At 42.2% G+C, this 6,147-nt stretch overlaps 1 pseudogene; it reads left to right on the forward strand.

Moving 5' to 3' along the window:
• The first annotated feature begins 4,632 nt into the window (after positions 1-4,632).
• On the forward strand, positions 4,633-4,735 carry LOC130345995 (U2 spliceosomal RNA; annotated as a pseudogene).
• The last annotated feature ends 1,412 nt before the right edge of the window (positions 4,736-6,147 follow it).

Below are 6,147 nucleotides of genomic sequence, written 5' to 3' on the forward strand. Positions count from 1 at the left end.
TGGAAAGAAAGATTACCTGTTTATTTACTGCTGCAGCTGCTTGCTGGCTAGTCCAGTGGGCCCCTACTGCAGGCAAAAGACAATAGGTGGTGCCGCTTGTGTCTGGCCCCTGTTGCAGCGACCAGGCACAGGACTGCTGCTGCTGAATGTCCTCTTTAATTGAATAAGCTCAGCAACCAGCACACCTGTGCAGGTTGGACATGAGATGATAGGTAGCTGTCTTTCAGGTAGTGGGTGCTGAATCTTGTTAATTGACATGGGGGTGTCATTGCTGTTGATTGACCATGCATTGGTACTGTGGTATTGGAATAATAAAAACAAATGTTGCCAGCCAACCATCCATTGCAATAATGGATAGGACATCAGCTATGAGGCATTTGTTTGTACAAACTGCTGCTCACAACTAATGTTGTAATATAGTGTCTCCATCTGCTGGTGGTATTGAATAAGCAATAGTGCAATGATAGGGTCTGAAAAAGAAGAAAAATAAGAAGCAGCAGCATAGGAAAAAAGGAGGAAAGAAGGAAAACATGGAGAGAAGAAAAAAAGAAGGTTAAAAAAAAAGGTGAAAACATGTTTAAAAAAGTATTTCCATCTCTCTCTCTCTCTATATATATGTATATATATATATATATATATATATATATATATATTTAAAAGAAAAAAAAATTATATATATATATATATATATATATATATATATACATATAGAAAGAGAGAAAGAGATAGATAGATAGATACATACATACATTACATACATTACATACATTACATACATACATTACATACATACATTACATACATACATACATATGTGTGTATTGTTGGAGTTGCAAACATGGGTGCACTTGACAAACTCAGTGCGGCTATTCCCCATTGAAAGATTGTTGCATCCAGGACCCTTAGCACTGTGATATGCTACTCAATACCACTGGCATGGCCAGGTGTAAACAACATCTGACCTTTGTTGTGTATGTAACCATGGAGATTGTGATGTCACCTAGGCCCACCAAAGAACAGCCTTGTCAGAAGCAGCACTGCCATGATCAGAAGCAGCAGCACCATAAGTTTTCAAATAAGCTGGATTTAACCAAGACAAGTGAGTCCAATAGGATGCAGGTATGTCCTCTATCCTTACAGCTTCCCGTGGCTGTTGGTTTTATACCGTTTGGGGACAGCCAAGGAGGCGTCAGCAGACAACACAGGTAAGTGTGTGCTTGTGTGTGTGTGTGTGTGTGTTTCCTATGCAGATCCTAAACCCAGTATCAAATGCAAGTAGGAGGAGTAAGAAGGGTTCCTGCCAAAGCCAGGTTATGGATTGCTTTTAAAAATGGTCCATCAGAGTGAAATGGACTCCCATCTTCCTGCTTAGCAATAATGATATGGGTTTAGGGCCTGCTGTGTGTACTGGTGGGTGACTGCCACCCAGCCAGAGTGTGTATGGGAGGCTGCCAGCCAGCCTACCTTCCTACAAGTAGTGATGGTGCATGTGAAGGGGACAGCGTTGGTTCCTCCCCTTTCACAGTTATCACTTCTCATTCTTCCTTTTGGCTGGTATCAAATGTGGTGTCTGTTTATATCAGTTTAATATCTGATATGTCCCCTATCTGGTAGCATATATTAAGTGCACCACCAGGGTTCAGTGTTGGAAAGAAAGATTACCTGTTTATTTGCTGCAGCTGCTTGCTGGCTAGTCCAGTGGGCCCCTACTGCAGGCAAAAGACAATAGGTTTTGCCGCTTGTGTCTGGCCCCTGTTGGAGCGACCAGGCACAGGACTGCTGCTGCTGAATGTCCTCTTTAATTGAATAAGCTCAGCAACCAGCACACCTGTGCAGGTTGGACATGACATGATAGGTAGCTGTCTTTCAGGTAGTGGGTGCTGAATCTTGTTAATTGACATGGGGGTGTCATTGCTGTTGATTGACCATGCATTGGTACTGTGGTATTGGAATAATAAAAACAAATGTTGCCAGCCAACCATCCATTGCAATAATGGATAGGACATCAGCTATGAGGCATTTGTTTGTACAAACTGCTGCTCACAACTAATGTTGTAATATAGTGTCTCCATCTGCTGGTGGTATTGAATAAGCAATAGTGCAATGATAGGGTCTGAAAAAGAAGAAAAATAAGAAGCAGCAGCATAGGAAAAAAGGAGGAAAGAAGGAAAACATGGAGAGAAGAAAAAAAGAAGGTTAAAAAAAAAGGTGAAAACATGTTTAAAAAAGTATTTCCATCTCTCTCTCTCTCTCTCTCTCTCTCTCTCTCTATATATATATATATATATATATACACATATAGAAAGAGAGAAAGAGATAGATAGATAGATAGATAGATACACATACATACATACATACATACATACAACATACATACATACATACATATGTGTGTATTGTTGGAGTTGCAAACATGGGTGCACTTGACAAACTCAGTGCGGCTATTCCCCATTGAAAGATTGTTGCATCCAGGACCCTTAGCACTGTGATATGCTACTCAATACCACTGGCATGGCCAGGTGTAAACAACATCTGACCTTTGTTGTGTATGTAACCATGGAGATTGTGATGTCACCTAGGCCCACCAAAGAACAGCCTTGTCAGAAGCAGCACTGCCATGATCAGAAGCAGCAGCACCATAAATTTTCAAATAAGCTGGATTTAACCAAGACAAGTGAGTCCAATAGGATGCAGGTATGTCCTCTATCCTTACAGCTTCCCGTGGCTGTTGGTTTTATACCGTTTGGGGACAGCCAAGGAGGCGTCAGCAGGCAACACAGGTAAGTGTGTGCTTGTGTGTGTGTGTGTGTTTCCTATGCAGATCCTAAACCCAGTATCAAATGCAAGTAGGAGGAGTAAGAAGGGATCCTGCCAAAGCCAGGTTATGGATTGCATTTAAAAATGGTCCATCAGAGTGAAATGGACTCCCATCTTCCTGCTTAGCAATAATGATATGGGTTTAGGGCCTGCTGTGTGTACTGGTGGGTGACTGCCACCCAGCCAGAGTGTGTATGGGAGGCTGCCAGCCAGCCTACCTTCCTACAAGTAGTGATGGTGCATGTGAAGGGGACAGCGTTGGTTCCTCCCCTTTCACAGTTATCACTTCTCATTCTTCCTTTTGGCTGGTATCAAATGTGGTGTCTGTTTATATCAGTTTACTATCTGATATGTCCCCTATCTGGTAGCATATATTAAGTGCACCACCAGGGTTCAGTGTTGGAAAGAAAGATTACCTGTTTATTTACTGCTGAAGCTGCTTGCTGGCTAGTCCAGTGGGCCCCTACTGCAGGCAAAAGACAATAGGTGGTGCCGCTTGTGTCTGGCCCCTGTTGGAGCGACCAGGCACAGGACTGCTGCTGCTGAATGTCCTCTTTAATTGAATAAGCTCAGCAACCAGCACACCTGTGCAGGTTGGACATGACATGATAGGTAGCTGTCTTTCAGGTAGTGGGTGCTGAATCTTGTTAATTGACATGGGGGTGTCATTGCTGTTGATTGACCATGCATTGGTACTGTGGTATTGGAATAATAAAAACAAATGTTGCCAGCCAACCATCCATTGCAATAATGGATAGGACATCAGCTATGAGGCATTTGTTTGTACAAACTGCTGCTCACAACTAATGTTGTAATATAGTGTCTCCATCTGCTGGTGGTATTGAATAAGCAATGGTGCAATGATAGGGTCTGAAAAAGAAGAAAAATAAGAAGCAGCAGCATAGGAAAAAAGGAGGAAAGAAGGAAGGTTAAAAAAAAAGGTGAAAACATGTTTAAAAAAGTATTTCCATCTCTCTCTCTCTCTCTCTCTCTCTCTCTCTCTCTCTCTCTATATATATATATATATATATACATATAGAAAGAGAGAAAGAGATAGATAGATACATACATACATACATACATACATACATACATACATACATATGTGTGTATTGTTGGAGTTGCAAACATGGGTGCACTTGACAAACTCAGTGCGGCTATTCCCCATTGAAAGATTGTTGCATCCAGGACCCTTAGCACTGTGATATGCTACTCAATACCACTGGCATGGCCAGGTGTAAACAACATCTGACCTTTGTTGTGTATGTAACCATGGAGATTGTGATGTCACCTAGGCCCACCAAAGAACAGCCTTGTCAGAAGCAGCACTGCCATGAGCAGAAGCAGCAGATCCATAGGTTTTCAAATAAGCTGGATTTAACCAAGACAAGTGAGTCCAATAGGATGCAGGTATGTCCTCTATCCTTACAGCTTCCCGTGGCTGTTGGTTTTATACCGTTTGGGGACAGCCAAGGAGGCGTCAGCAGGCAACACAGGTAAGTGTGTGCTTGTGTGTGTGTGTTTCCTATGCAGATCCTAAACCCAGTATCAAATGCAAGTAGGAGGAGTAAGAAGGGTTCCTGCCAAAGCCAGGTTATGGATTGCATTTAAAAATGGTCCATCAGAGTAAAATGGACTCCCATCTTCCTGCTTAGCAATAATGATATGGGTTTAGGGTCTGCTGTGTGTACTGGTGGGTGACTGCCACCCAGCCAGAGTGTGTATGGGAGGCTGCCAGCCAGCCTCCCTTCCTACAAGTAGTGATGGTGCATGTGAAGGGGACAGCGTTGGTTCCTCCCCTTTCACAGTTATCACTTCTCATTCTTCCTTTTGGCTGGTATCAAATGTGGTGTCTGTTTATATCAGTTTAATATCTGATATGTCCCCTATCTGGTAGCATATATTAAATGCACCACCAGGGTTCAGTGTTGGAAAGAAAGATTACCTGTTTATTTGCTGCAGCTGCTTGCTGGCTAGTCCAGTGGGCCCCTACTGCAGGCAAAAGACAATAGATGGTGCCGCTTGTGTCTGGCCCCTGTTGGAGCGACCAGGCACATGACTGCTGCTGCTGAATGTCCTCTTTAATTGAATAAGCTCAGCAACCAGCACACCTGTGCAGGTTGGACATGACATGATAGGTAGCTGTCTTTCAGGTAGTGGGTGCTGAATCTTGTTAATTGACATGGGGGTGTCATTGCTGTTGATTGACCATGCATTGGTACTGTGGTATTGGAATAATTAAAACAAATGTTGCCAGCCAGCCATCCATTGCAATAATGGATAGGACATCAGCTATGAGGCATTTGTTTGTACAAACTGCTGCTCACGACTAATGTTGTAATATAGTGTCTCCATCTGCTGGTGGTATTGAATAAGCAATAGTGCAATGATAGGGTCTGAAAAAGGAGTAAAATAAGAAGCAGCAGCATAGGAAAAAAGGAGGAAAGAAGGAAAACATGGAGAGAAGAAAAAAAGAAGGTAAAAAAAAGGTGAAAACATGTTTAAAAAAGTATTTCCATCTCTCTCTCTCTCTCTATATATATATATATATATATATATTTAAAAGAAAAAAAAATTATATATATATATATATATATATATATATATATATATATATACACATATATAGAGAGAGAAAGAGATAGATAGATAGATAGATAGATAGATACACATACATACATACATACAACATACATACATACATACATATGTGTGTATTGTTGGAGTTGCAAACATGGGTGCACTTGACAAACTCAGTGCGGCTATTCCCCATTGAAAGATTGTTGCATCCAGGACCCTTAGCACTGTGATATGCTACTCAATACCACTGGCATGGCCAGGTGTAAACAACATCTGACCTTTGTTGTGTATGTAACCATGGAGATTGTGATGTCACCTAGGCCCACCAAAGAACAGCCTTGTCAGAAGCAGCACTGCCATGATCAGAAGCAGCAGCACCATAAGTTTTCAAATAAGCTGGATTTAACCAAGACAAGTGAGTCCAATAGGATGCAGGTATGTCCTCTATCCTTACAGCTTCCCGTGGCTGTTGGTTTTATACCGTTTGGGGACAGCCAAGGAGGCGTCAGCAGGCAACACAGGTAAGTGTGTGCTTGTGTGTGTGTGTGTGTGTGTGTGTGTGTTTCCTATGCAGATCCTAAACCCAGTATCAAATGCAAGTAGGAGGAGTAAGAAGGGTTCCTGCCAAAGCCAGGTTATGGATTGCATTTAAAAATGGTCCATCAGAGTGAAATGGACTCCCATCTTCCTGCTTAGCAATAATGATATGGGTTTAGGGCCTGCTGTGTGTACTGGTGGGTGACTGCCACC

The sequence above is a fragment of the Hyla sarda genome, unplaced genomic scaffold (genome assembly GCF_029499605.1).
Source record: "Hyla sarda isolate aHylSar1 unplaced genomic scaffold, aHylSar1.hap1 scaffold_769, whole genome shotgun sequence".
NCBI classification, from domain to species: Eukaryota; Metazoa; Chordata; class Amphibia; order Anura; family Hylidae; genus Hyla; species Hyla sarda.